At 45.6% G+C, this 14697-nt stretch overlaps 1 long non-coding RNA gene across 3 annotated transcripts in view; it reads right to left on the minus strand.

The window, feature by feature from the left end:
- Nucleotides 1-14622, minus strand: part of LOC106729594 — a 93352-nt gene extending 78730 nt beyond the window's left edge. The window contains exons 1-3 of one of the 3 annotated variants that reach the window (XR_001366005.2): nt 14258-14619; nt 12876-13159; nt 2620-2778 (exon numbers count right to left, since the gene is read on the minus strand). This is a non-coding gene — a long non-coding RNA (uncharacterized LOC106729594). Of the gene's footprint in view, nt 1-2619; nt 2779-12875; nt 13160-14257 lie in introns of all 3 variants that reach the window. The other 2 variants (XR_004320862.1, XR_004320861.1) reach the window with 2 other exon arrangements.
- Nucleotides 14623-14697: the final 75 nt, after the last annotated feature.

Genomic DNA, 14697 nt, shown 5'->3' on the forward strand with positions numbered 1-14697 from the left:
GAAGTTGAGATTCAGAGCAAGTACACAACTTGCCCAAGATTCCAGCCTGGAAGAGGCACAGTGAGGACGGCAGACCCAGGCAGCCTGGCTGTGACAGGTCTGCTCCTCCCCACGAAACTATGCCACCTCTTAACACTAGCCATAGCAGCCAGAGCAGGCTTCCCTGTTCAAATCCAAAGAACATTACTATCACAGTAGTACAATAAACGGCTGGGGCGCTGGTAGGAGAAGTCATAAAGCTTGAATGCCAAAACATTTGTTTCCAAAATCAGAGTTGGTTTCAATGGCAAAAGCTTCCCAGAGGAAATTACTATTTCAATCACCGTGGGTGAAACAATGTTCTTTGGGCGAACAAAGGCTGAGCTTTCAAATATTTCCCTCTGGTTTAAAATAATTTTAGTTGAAACATTTTGACTCTCAAAAGGAAGTTTCTTTGTAAGAAACTGCAAGAAATGCAGGTGCAGTTAAGGCGCACCCAAAACAAAGCCTTCAGAAAACACTAGCTTCCTCTCAAAATCATACCGTTTCCTACTGTCTCACTCCCACATAACTCAAAGCCATATGAAATCTCCACGAATATATGTGCATTTATCTGTTTTGCAGAGGAGAATTTCAATCCCAAAATGGGGGTGAAGGGGAACAGAAAAAAATGAATAAGGAAAAACACCTTTTTTGCCTAGTATGCATATGTGGCATTTGTACTTGTTACCAAAATGCAGAAGTTACTTAAATGACCACAGAGTCCCACTTCTCCCTCCCCCAGTGCTGAGCTGCAGCACTACTGAGCATGTCCCAAAGGCAGCTCAATTACTACAAGGAGGGTTCTCTTTTTTAAAGTATCACTGTTAATATTTCATGATGCCATCTACAGCAGATTATAACTTGTGTTTGTTCTCCACTATATTCATGCTTCCTCTGATTTCCAGCAGGTAGCCAGATCCTTCGGAGTTGCTTATTTTCTGGGTTTTGCAGAGCAGAAAGCAAAAGAGCTTCAAGTCAATGCCTCCTTTATTTTTGGGGGGGTGGGGAGAGACAAGAGCTAAGGAAATGTAGTGAAGAGGTGTGTCCTCATTAGGGAGTAAAAGTAGCAGGAGAAAATCCCCCAGATGCCGTGGGGCACAATGCATCTCTTTTTGGCAAGATCTGAAGGGACAGATGGCTATCTGGGACACCTAGGGGTGCCGAGCCCTGGACACCAAGGCTTCAAGTCTTCTCAAGAATCCCTTGCCCCAAGTGTGGCAACGACACATCAGGGACCTGAAGAGAACATGCAACAGAGACACAGGAGTCTCAAGAGTGGCCAGTGGGACACAGTATTTCAGAGACGGCTTGAGTGTTTCAGGTTTCAAGATCTTTGTATAAGCTGTAGGGGAGACCCGATAATTACCGAAATTTAACTTCCCCGCAATTCAACACCTGGGATAAACCCAGGTTGATTTAACACAAAGTAATTGAATACTCCTGAACATCTGAGTTTATGGACTAACATTCATACCAACTATATCTTCATCCATCTGTTCATTTGACAAGTAGTCACTGAGTTTCCATCATATGCTGAGATGGGACCTGGGGACATGGTGGTTCCCAGAGATCACACACTCAGAGATGTCCATCCTGAAGCAAGGAGAAGCTGCTGCAGGGTCACCCAGTGGTAAGTCAAGGCCCTGGGATGTCTTACAGATATCATCAGAAATGATCCACCTGGCACTCATACTCATCCATTGTTAAATTATGCATACTGTATCAAGTTTCAAAATGATACACGTAGGAATTTATCCCACGTAAACAATCATGGGTGAATGCAATGATTTTGCTTGCTGCCATTATTATGACAAAACCCTGGAAACAGCAAAAGTAGGTTAAATATATTACAATATATCCATTTATTGGAGCACCATGAATGCATTAAGAATGATGTTTACATTACCTTATAATTAAAAATAAAATAAAAAATAAAAGTAAATAAATTTATAAATTCTAAAATATAATATTAAACATAAAAAATAAAGAAAAATAACTTTAGAAGAGCATTTGATCATAGGCCGAGTCCCACTAAAACTGAGTTCCTCTGCTGAGTTTATGACTAACATCTGTACCAAAAATATTACTCCTTTTCTTGTCCAACATCTGTTCCCCTAAAGACTGAGAATATCAGGGAAAAAGGGGGAAGTGAAACTGCATACAAGCCCCTATGTCTCTGTCCTTCAAAGCAAAGGCTTTTGCTTTAGTCCCTGGGGACCCCCTGAGTCTCAAAGGGCTGGGCCAGGAGTGAATGTCTAAGATATAAGAAGATGTAGAAACAATACTTGTTGAGCTGGGAAACTGGTAACAATTTATACTATAAACCAGCTATATAGCAGAGTCACTGAACACCCAGTTCCCTAAAAGAAATATATAAAGGTACAACACACATTCCTAAGTTGTTTTTACAGGAAGCAGACCCCTACCAGCGGAAAAATGCTGATTGCTACCACGTACACCCCAGACTGGCTGAAACCCAGATGACTGGGGATGCTCGAAACTTCACCTTGATGCCAGTCAATCCGAGAGTTGAGCACAAGCTGATCACGCACCCTGCAGCCCCCTCCTCACGTTGCCTTTATAACCTTTGTCTCCTACCTGGCAACTTGGAGACAGTCTTAGGACATTAGTTCACCATCTTCCCAGGTTTCTGGCCTCCTGAACAAAGCAACTTTTCCTTTTCCACCAACACTTGTCTCTCAAGTATTGACCTTTAGAATGGCGAACAGCTGAACCTGGGTTCCGTATCAGCCTCGTCTGGTTACAATGACATGGAAAGGCACAATCAATATGTTGTTAAAAAAAGTTATAAAACTAAGCAAATACGATCACATTTCTATAAAAGTGATATAAATATACATATTATAAATATGTGTACTATTGAATAGGATACAGGGCACTGGGAGGATATACCACAAAATATTAAAGGTGGTTATTTCTGCCAGCTCTACAGTATGATTTTGTGGGCTTCAGGCACTTTTGCCTTCACGGACTGCCTCACAAAAAAAAAAAAAGTTTGAGAATTATATTTTATGATGGCATTGGTATAAAGATGAATACAATCCAGACTAGGTTCATTGTTATATGTTTATTATTATTATGCTCATTTTTCTTATTTCAAGAGAAATTAAAATTGAAACATTCATAGACCCTCGGCTCTATGCCTCCTGGGGCTATTAGATAATTCAGCCCTGCTTTCTGAGTGATGGGATTCCTTGATTTTTATTTCCTTCTTGTGCTAATGGTCAGAATCTAGGTCTGTGAGTCACTAAGGAATTGAAGGCATCTGAAAGGGTAGGTGAGGGCAGACAAAGGTCAGGCTGAAAAGGCAGGCAGGGGCCAGAATGTGTAGGACTATTTAAGTCCAGTTAAGGAGCTGAAACTGTTCTTACTCCAATGGGAAATCATCATAGAGTCTTAAGCAAAGGGGTACTTTGCTCCTGGGTGGAGAATGGATCTCCTGAATCTCCAGCAGTGGCCCTGAGTCCCTGGTGATGGTTGTTGTGTAGCATGAATCCCATGGTAAGACTTACTCCAGCCTGGTTAAGCAACTGAACAAAAGCAGAGATGTGCACTGGGACTTCTACACTTCCCACATGCCCCATCCCAGCCTTCAGAACCATACAAACAAGGAAAAATTAAAACAAAATGGGGTAGAGGCAGGAATACCACACTGTCCTAAGTACTACAGGTTTATAATACGTCTTGATTCTGCTGGCATACATCTTCCAGCTTTCTTTTTCTTCTTCAAGACTGTATTTCCTCTTCTCGGCCATTTGAATTTCCATATGAATTTTAGAATCGGCGTGTCCATTTCCACAAAATAAAACCTGCTAGTACCTTGACTGTGATGGCGCTGAATCTAAAGATGAATCTGGAGAGAACTGACATGTCTGCAGCACTGAGTCTCCCAATCTATGAACATGGTCTAGCCCTACATTAATTTAGGCTTTCTCTAAATTTCCTTCAATAACAATACGCTGTTTCCAGTGAAGAGGTCTTGCACATGTTTTGTTAGATCTATTCCTAGATAGGTGATGTTTTTAGGTGATTGTAAAGGGCAAAAATTAAAGGTACTAATTAAAGGAAATAATGCCTAGGTAAAGTACTCTACAAAATGTAAAACTTTATACAAATCTGAGATAGTCTGTCTCACCAGTACTACTGAACACATCATTTTGGAAAGCCAGTCTACACTCCCGTAAGGCATCTTTCCAAGTAGCTACTGATTAACCAAGATGCTGACACTACAGAACCAGGAACAGCCAAAAACTGACATCAGAGGACAAGAAGAGAATGGCCCAGAATAAATTCAGAAAAAAACAAGTTCTCAGTCTGAGTTTGAATTTTACCCAATAGCCACCAGATGGCCTCAGGGGGGAAAAGATCTCAAAAAAGCACATCATTCAATCAAAACTCAGAGACTTGATCCACTTGACATAAGATCTCATTCAACCTATGAGCTCCTGAAACTGTTGCTGAAAATTAGCTTAGACCAGCCCTCAGTGGGAGCTAAGGTCCTACTTCAGCCTCTCTGCGCTCCTCCTGTCTCCATTAGAATTCCCATGTGCAGAGCAGACTAAGGCCAGACGTGGCTTCTTTCTGGGACCAGACCTGGGCAACGCTGATGCCCTCACTTTCAGCTGCCTCTCAGTCTGAACTAGTGACTCACACGTGCTCCTCTGAGCCCCACCTCACACGCACCCTCCCCCTCCTGCCAAGCACTGCCTGCCCCAGACACAACTCGGATTCTCGCCTCCTTCCTCTTTCCAGCAGTCTGGAGGAGACGATAGCCAAGAATGAAATCGTCTGGATATTAAGAGTACTTATAAAACACAAAAAGGAGAAGACTTTGCTGTTATTCACCCCCACATATTCCATCCCAGTCTCTTGGATACCTCCTCCTTGATCAATGTAGCAATAATCATTATTCATTGAATCAACAATATTTTTTGAGCATATGCCATATGCCAGACAGTATTTTAAGCACCCAAGATACAGCAGTGAACAGAACAACAGAAGTCCCTTCCTTCTTGCAGCTTATACCATTGGGAGAGAGATGACCGTGTCCCCAGGGAAGGTGGAGAGGGGCAGGGAACAGGACTATCAGTTGCAAATCAAAAGGATTTTAGAAGTCCAGGGTCTTAGTTTGGGTTCCCTCAAAAGCAGACCCTAAGATAGGGATTTGAGAACAGGCTACTTATTGAGGAAGTGATCCAGGAAACATAGGTGAGCAAATGCGGAAATGACAGGAAAGGAGGAAAGCCGTAGTTTGTTAACGAAGGGTTAAAACTATGGGTAATTAAGACTCAGTCCTGGGGTCCCTCATATATACTGTATCAAATGTGCCTCAAAAGTTTCCCACTATAGGATAAGGAAGCTCAGGGGTTTATCCACCAACTCCCACCCTCATTAGTTGAGGGTCACTCCTAGGATCTTAACTCCCTGGCATCCCAGGCTGAGAGAGGCAGGAGGCTGTGAGCACGTACAGGAACTGTCTGCAGGTGACCTCTGAGATGGGCTACAGGGATGTGGGTGACACTGGCAGCATCCACTACCCCCAGTCATCTTGTTCCCTGTTATATGCCCAGCACCTAGTGTGGTTTCAGGTATATAGTGGGCACTCAATAAATACTTGTTGAGTAACTGGATGTTTTACCATCTGAAGATGTATTTAAAATTATTCCAAAGTCAGCAGGAGAAAGGACCCTGAACTTGAACTTCAAAATAGTGGGCTCAAAGCACACTAAGCTGTATGACCTTGGGCAAGTCCCTTCCCCTTCCCGATCTCAGTCTTCATAGCCATAAAAAGAAGACTCGAACACCTGTCTTGCCTGACTCATTGGGCTGTGATGAGGAGCCAATGGGAGAAACGATCTGAAAGTGCTTTGGAACACCAGAACATACTACAGCTCCTTCCCGTGAAAGAAGCCCAGAACATGGAATAAGATCTGAAAAAATAGATTCCGGGTCAAGTAAATTCTTTCAGACAGTTTCCTCACTTACAAAACAGGCAAAATGATAATCAGGCTGCAGCACATCTCAGAGTGCTGTCACGGGCTGAGAAGGCAAGATAATGGAGGTGGCGTGCTCCACCCCCTTCTGAAACTATGATAATGACAATGCAGGGATGTGGATTTTTAAAGGGGGATCATAAACCCTTGATGACAAAGCAACAAGAGAGGAAATGACAGCCACAAAACTTTGGAAGCTGGACAGTAGATGGCCAATTAGTAAACAGCTTAGCTAGCAGAGAAAGTTAATTACTAAAATACTGCTCAGGAAAGAAGGAATGTAGCTTGCCCCAAACATTAGGCAACAGACACTTCTGGAAGTGAGGGTAAAGGTGAGGCAAAGAACAGAAAGAGTGGGTGAAAGTCTTTTTAAGAAGTTAGAGCTCCAAATCCCCTCCTTAACCCTGGCATAAATTCCTGGGCACGGGGGCACCCAGCAAGCTGTTTTTACAAGCTCTCTAAGTGATCCAGGGGCTGTCTGGAGACTATCTGACTCCAGAGGGATGCACACTTATGATTGTCTTTCTACAGACTTGGCTATTTTACAACCCTGTAAGGATAGAAGTTTAGGTGTAGAAAAACTGGGAGTAATGCAAATTTTTCTTAGCCATAGAAATGCAAATTAATTTCTCCAGTAGAGGTACATTGGTTTTTAGAAAAAAAAAATCACCCCATTCCAGTTCATTGCCCTGTAGGATATTAACTAGTTTTACATCCATTGGCAAATTCATTTCGGTATTAGTGATTATATGGATCTGCTCAAATTTCCCCTTAACTGGCTTTAACAACTTCCTAGTTCTCTTATTACTTAAGTAAATAAATCATTAACACAAATTCATTTTATATATGTATGAGCGCTGTTTTTACCTTTTTGAAAAGTATGCTTTAGCAGAGTGATTCTCAAAGTGAAGTCCCAGACCAGCTGCAAGATCACCTGGGAACTTGCTAAAGATGCAGATTCTCAGACCTCACCCAGGCCTGCTGAATCAGAAACTCTAGGGGTGGGGCCCAGCCATGCGTGTTGTTAGGGACCCCCTCCCAGGTTCTGATGCACACTCAAGTCTGAGAAGCACTGCTTTACCACTTCTATCAAACTCTACCAAGATGTTGCTTTAGTCCTAATTCTGTTGAAACGTCCTAACTTGACGGTCTACGTGGTCTCTAACATAGCCTGCTTGTGACGGATGAGAACAGGCCAGGCCAGGCCACCCTTCTCTCTTATCTCCAGGGATGCCTCAGCTGTCCATCACTCACTCCTTGTCTCTCTGCAGCACCAAGAGATGGAACAAGGGTCCTCTGTGAGCCGGACAGAACATGAAAGTCAAGATTCCTTGAGAGAATTCATTTAGGGCCTGTTGGTACCTGCTGGTCTGACTTGGAGGGACTAAAACCCTCAAGCTTCAGAACTAATGGGCCCAAAGGGGCCATGACCCCAAAGAGAAGGGATTAGCATGAAGGAAAAACAACCTCGGAACCCAGCCCTAAATGTGTTTATTTATTCTCTGCCTCCTGCAATAATGGAGTGTTATTTCATTGCTGGCAGATGCAAAGTAACAAGCCCATTGTGTGCTGATCTGGAGCACATATGCCGTGCATTTGTCTTGCAGCCTGACTGGGCGCTTTGCCCTGTTCACAGGAAGCCCTCCCTGACAGCTGAATGCCACACAAGCCCGATAACTGCCCTTCACTGGGGGAGGATCTGCCTGAAACATTGCCTTCCCTTCCTCTGCACAACTGATGGGGTGGGTAGGGCCACTTCTCACTACCATGGACCAACACCCTCCATCCCACCTGACCACTGCCAAGCCGGCTGCTGCCCGTCACTCTCCTGGGAACCTACTGCAGAGGAATACAAAGCCCAGAGGCAATCCAATGGTGGAAGTGCACCCAAGGGAGGCAGTAGAGCATAACGATTAAGGGAGGAGATTCAGCCAGGGCTGGGTTAGCAGAGGTGTGACTTGGGCATGTTGCTACCCCTCTTCCAGCCTGTTCCCCTAGTAGAACAGGGATGATATGAACACCTTCTTCTAGGGGTGCTGTGAGGACTAAATGAGTTGACTGTTATAAAGCCCTTAACATAGAGCCACTCCCCAAATAAATGTACTTGGTGGTGGTGGTGGTGGTGGTGGTGGTGGTTGATGATGAAATATTTCCCGAAAAGCCCCCTGGAAGGGAAACAGGGGCCATAGGATGAAAAATGGGCATTAAGTGCAGGCTGAACTAACAGAGGCTGGGAAGACGCTGGTTATAGAGGACCTGCTCCACCGACAAGAAGCCCCCAGCCTGCACTGAGGTCCGATGGCAACTTCACATGGCTGTCCTTTGCTTTGTATGCACGAAGAGAGAGCCACGGGGCCAGTGGGAAAACCAAACTGGAAAATCTAAGTGGAAGCTCTTTGTCAAGAGGGAAAACACTTAATCAAGTGAGTTTTTTTCTTCCTTTCTTCAATGCCAAAATCCCTGTCTTTTCAATAAGATCCTCACAGGCCCAGGTGGAAGGCCACTGCTTACCTAAAATCTGTGGTTCCCAGCTGGGCGTGACTGTCACAAGTGAGGACTTGCTGCCAGCTTCTAGTGGGTAGAGGCCTTGGGTGCCACTAAACATCCTACAGCTCCTCACAATAACGAAGTGCACGCCCCAACACCAACAGTGCCTAAAGCCAAACATCATGGCCTGGACTAGAGCGAATCTCTCCTTCCTCTATGCTCTTCATACACCTCGCTTGAGCCTGTGTTGGGGCACTGACCTGACTCTGCCAGGTGCTGTGGTTAGCTGGTGGCCTCCTGGTACAGTAGAAAGGGCACAGGCTCTGAAACCTGGCTCAGCCAACCATTGGCTAAGACCCAGAGACAGTCATTTAGCTTCTCTGAGAAACTTCCTCGTCTGAAAAAATGGAACTTAGAATCCAAATTTGCAAGGTTATGGTAAAGATTACATCAAATACTCTGTGTTGAGCACCTGGCACATGGTAAGTGCTCAGTGAGTTGTAGGGTCATGTCTTCCTAGGTACAACCCAGAGGGCCACAGTCATGTGCTGTATATTTTTATATTGGCTACAGCATCTTAGGCTGTACCATGCACATAGAAGGTGCTCAGAAACTGTTGAACTAAAGTGAAGTCCTGCCTGGAAGCCAAGGCTCAAGAAATAAACCCAGCCCACCTCTTAGACCTAGAGTCCCGCAACTTGTAAATGGTTTTGATCTAGTCTTCAGGATGCACCAATATCTCAGAACAGTGTCTGTTTCTCCCTGTTGCCAAGTCATGGGCCCTTCCAGCGAGCAGGGAGACTGAGCTTAGTCTTTGATTCTTTCTGGGACAACCAGAGCCTTGGCTGCTGCTTGGGAGCAACTACCACCATCCGGCTATTCCCAGCTGACCAACTCAATAACCTGTCAGTAGCCAAACACCTGCCATAGTACATGGAGAAAAACATCAAGGAAATGACAGTTTCCTAACAAAAGAGGGATGCAAGTCTAGATGAGTATGAGTTGGGAAAATGAGAGGGGCCATCACCCAGTTCTCCAGATTGAACGAGCCTTTCTAAATACACACCCCACCCACACCCACCCACTGATACACACAAATGTTAGAAGATCATCTCCATCCCTTTCCACTGCAAAGCTTTCAAGGGCTCATCTACTACCAGCTTCCCTGCTAGAGAAGCTATTAGGGAAGGCATATTGGACCAGGAGGGAGAACTGAAAGTGTGATCCCAGCCAGTAACAGGCTGTGCAATTTTAAGCAAGTCCCTTCACCTCTCTGAGCCTCAGTTTCCCAACTATGAAATGGAAACCTGGACGAGAAAAGTCCTTCTGGCTGTGATATTCTATGCTCTTTCCACAGCCAGTGGTGGCTTCGCTCCCATATAGATCTGCTGAACACCATACAGACAAACCTGATACATTCCAAGTCCAGCTCTTGCTGCTTTCCAAGGCCTGGATCTCCTATTACTTTACTAGGTGGCCCCCAGAAAATGGCAGGGGAGCACTATCTCCCCCGCTGTTAGAGTTCTTTGGAATCGTCACAATAGTCCTGCCCTTCTCATCCCTCCCAAGGCCAAGCCAGGCTACCCAGGAAGTATCAGGCAGGGACTCAGATTGCAAAGATACATGGTGACACAGACACTCTGCCAGCACTCAGGAATCCAGGCCAAGAATAGATAATGCTTATACCAAGCACACATGATAATTGCTAGGTGTCTAAGAGCTAACTGCTCCAGGTACAACATTGCTCTTAGCAGCTTTCTCCAAAATCCCTTAATAAAAGGAATCCAGGCACAATCATCACCTAAAAGGAGAACTGTACTCCAAATCCTCCCCTGTCTTATTCCTGAATCTTCTTCCTTCCAGGCCCCCAGTAACCTCACTGAGCCCAGTGTTTGGGTTGCATCAGCTCTGGGGCTTCCCCTCACATACAAAGGACTGCATCTCACCTGCACAAAGCTTTCTTTCCCATGTGGATACAAAGCACTACACTGCTGCCTGCCAGCTGCCCTGCACTCTCAGCTATGGGGTAGGCACAGGGAGGCAAAGGGGAAAGAAGACCAAGTCTGGAGTTGGAATCCCAGCTGTGCCAAGTTGGACAAGCTATAATCCTCAACCTTTTTGTGTCTCAGTTTGTTCACTATAAACTGATGTCAGGAAAACCCACCTTCCAAGAGTATCCTGGGGGTTAAAAGAACAACCCACACTAGGTGCTCAGAAAAGTGTGCTATTTCTACAGGGATTTCACCAACTTGCATGAAAAATTCCGTTTCAGGAACAAAACACCCAAACAATTTGAAAAAAGAAATGATTTAAAACCAGAAGGTCTTTTGGTCCTTCATCAGAAGTAAATTGGATTCTCTTTGGATTAAGGAAGAACAGACTTGTTCTTCTCTAAGAATTTTACATTTGATTCAGACAGATGCCAAATGCATGGAGAACTCTGATTCTGTCGTAAGAAGCCCAGAATGGAGGTCAGACCCACACTGACTCAGGTTTTCAGGTTATCTAAAGCAGCTCACTTCACTGGTCAAACCAGATTGTAGTGATTCTCAAGCCCAGCTACACAATAGCATCAGCTGGGGAGCTCTTCCAACCCCTGGGTGTGCAATCCCCATCCCAAAGCAATTTCACCAGAATCTCTGCTGGGTAGGGTGGAGTATCAGTACTTTAAAGAGCTACCTGAATTATTCTCATGTGAGAGCCACTGGACCAAAAGATCTCTAGCATCCTTCCCAGGTATCTTGTGCCTATAATAATGGATGACACTTAGTACATGTTTGTTAAATAAACTCTGACTCATCAGAATTTTTGCTATTTCCATATTCATCATGTATGAAATAAAAGATGAAAAGAAGAAGAGCTGAATTCCAAGTAAGACTCCTAGAGCAGTGCTGTCCGACAGACATTTCAGCAATGATGGAAATGTTCTATAATCTCTGCTTTTCAGTACAGCAGCCATAAACCGTACGTGGCTACTGAGTACTTGAAATATGGCTAGTGTGACTGAGGAACTGAATTTTAAATTTTATTTAATGTTAATTAAATTTAAATAGCCACATGACTTCTGGCTACCATAATGGACAGTACAAACACAGACCGTCTACCCTTTATAAACATACCCTTATCTGTGCACCTCCATGCCCCTCTTTCACTAATAGCATACCATCTTCATTTAGGGCAGCCCCCTGCCAGTCTCTTGGGGACAGCTAATGAAGCTGCTGTGCCCTTCTCCAGCCAAGGGGTGAGCCCAGGACCCAATTTAAGTCAACTAGACTCGCCTTTTCAGGAATTTTACTCTAGCTTCAGTGTCACAAGAATAGAAAATGAGTTGGAGCAGATTCATATCAATGCTGATATTGGTATTAAGACACTGTGTATATATTTCCAGAACATTAGTCCAGAGTGTGACGATCACAACAGATATATGATGTGAACTAGGCATCTGTGTATTAGTTTCCAGAACATTAGTCCAAAGTGTAATGATCACAACAGTGATATATGATGTGAGCTATAAGCACCATTACCATCATCCTCCTTGTCATCAGCACAGTCCCCAGTACCTAGAAGCTCTGATGTGCCTGCTCCTGAACTAAGTACTTAAGTTGCTAAGCTTCTCTGAACATATTTCTTCATCTGTAAAATGGGAATTAGCCCATCCTAACCTCTTCCAGAGTTTTTATGAAGACAGATAACATTCATAAGAGCTTTGAGCCAAATAAGGAGTCTGTTAGAGGTGTTGCTCTCTGGTATTGGCGTGGGGGAATCGTGGGAGGGTTTGATGTAGGACCCAGTACCTGGGCTCAGTTCACAAGCTGTGTGACACCGGGCAAGACCTTTGCCCTTCCTGGGCTTTCAGCTAAGATAAGATTGAGTTAGACACATCCCTTTCCAGTTTTGCCATTTTCTAACCTATTTGCATGCCCCTCCCACCTTGCCTGACACCTATCCCTTCCTCGTTTTATGAACACAGCCCAGAAAACTCATTAGCCTAGATCTTGCTGGCCTTGTGGCCAACTCATTTCCTCTTTCCCCAGCAATCCATCTGACCAAGAAGTTGCCCAGGATAAGCCCACCCATAGCTTCTTGTACTAAGCTTCTGGCAAAGCACATTATTGGAATCATGATTAACCATCTCCTCCACTAGTAGACCATAGCCCTCCTAGGGCAAAGATCATGTCCCTCTTATTCACCATTGTATCCCCATTGCCTAGTACAGAGCCAGGCACATATTAGGTGCTCAATAAGTACTTACTGTTTGAATGAATACCCCAAGTTAATTTTACTATTTATCATTTCAGGAAACCCACAGTATTCGTTTTTTAATGCTGTATAACAAAGTACCTCAAAACTTACTGGCTTAAAACAACAATAATCACTTCTTAACTCCCAATTTCTGTGGGAGTGAAATTCAGACAGGGCACAGCAAGGTTGGCTTGTCTCTGCTTCATATCCTGGACCTCGGCTGAAAGACAAAGGCTCGGGGCCAGAATCATCTCAGTTCACCACCAATCTGGTGATTGAGACCTGCTGTCATCTGAGAGCCTAGCGGGAGAGGTAGCCAGATCATCCCATGTCACGTCTGCCATGTGGCCTGGGCTTCTTCACAACCTGGTGGCTGGGTTCCAAGGGTGGGCATCCTGAGAGAGTAAGAAAGAGACAGGATGAATGTCTCCTTTTTATGACCTAGGATTAAGGGGTACATCCCATCACTTCCACCACATTCTATTCATAAGAAGCTGATCACTAAGTCTAGCCCACATTCAAAGGGAGGAGAATTAGGGCCCATCTTTCGAAAGAAGTAGTAAAGAACTTGTATACATATTTTACAACCACTACAACCACGCAGCTAGCACAAGAGGCAAAAATGCACGGTGAAAGCTCAGTGTCTGAAGAAGTACTTGTTGGTCCCTGATGGTATTCACATACTTGGAATGTCTTGCCTCAGTCATCTTAAAAGGATCCCTTCTTAACTCGCTTTCTTGAAGTCCACTGACCCTTTCCATCACTGATCACCCTTGGTTTCTGACACTGGAGGCAGCAAGAGGTTGCTACTGGAGCTACAAGACCTAGGATTCACACAACAGGGACAACTTTAAGGAACAGATGGGGAACACAGGACCTCGGGATTCTCTATAGCCTTCTCAGTCCCAGCCCAGGGGAGGTAAGAAATACAGCAAAGACCTAAGAAATCGAATCTATTTGCTGGGTCTCAGGAATCCACATTTACTCACCAGGCCTTTTTCACACTAACTCCTGGTAGAGGGGAGGGGACGCGTCTTAAAGCACCCATCACTGTCTGTCTCATTTTAGTAGTTTATCCCTGTTGCTCCCGGTTCGCACCTTTTCAGGGCTACCATTCGGGGGGGGGGGGGGGGGGCGTGCCTTGGGTCTCCGCAGTCCTGGGCCCGCGCACAACAATGAGCAATAGTGTCACTTTTTCTGGGCCAGCTGACCCTCCCCAGCCATTGCCTCCCACTCCCATGGGTCTCGGTCCAAAGACTCCGGCGCAGCATCCTTCCTGCAGTGTGTGCGGGGGCGGGGGCGCCCAGAGCCGGGTCCAGGGAGGCCCACTACGGGGCGAAGCCAGCGTACCCTGCTCCCACAGGTGCAGGTCATGCGGTGGAATAGGGTGACTTTTAACCCTTTCACCTTCAGAGGTAGTGACCCTGACCCCCTGATAGCCTCCTTTAAGGGACGCGCGCGCCAGAAGTGGGGGTGGGGGACTGGGTGCTCACCCAGTGTGAAGACCTCGGCTGATAGATTGGGAAACCAAGGCCCACAGAGGGAAGTGATCTGTTGGATGTTCCACAGGAAAACAGTCGCTGAATCCAGTCTAGAACCCTCGTCTTCTGGCCATACTCCGGTTTCTACACCTTGAGGGCCCCAGCGAAGTAGTCCCCTTAGGAAATTCCGGACCGCGGGCCTTCCAAGCCCGGAATCTCCGTGGAGTTTGCACTCCGTTTGGCACGTTGTAAACTCCCCCAGCAGCTTCGCACCGGTTTCGCGGCACCCTGAGAGACGGGTGAGAGGGGAGCACACGCCGGTCTGCGTCCGAGAGATAACTTGGGGCAGAGAGATGGATGGCTGAGGGAGGCGGAGGCCCCGGCGGGAACGCGCTGGCCCTTTAAGGGGGGGACGGAGCGCATGCGCGGCGCGGGACCGTGTCGAGTCGGGT

The sequence above is a fragment of the Camelus ferus genome, chromosome 6, assembly GCF_009834535.1.
Source record: "Camelus ferus isolate YT-003-E chromosome 6, BCGSAC_Cfer_1.0, whole genome shotgun sequence".
Taxonomy (NCBI): domain Eukaryota; kingdom Metazoa; phylum Chordata; class Mammalia; order Artiodactyla; family Camelidae; genus Camelus; species Camelus ferus.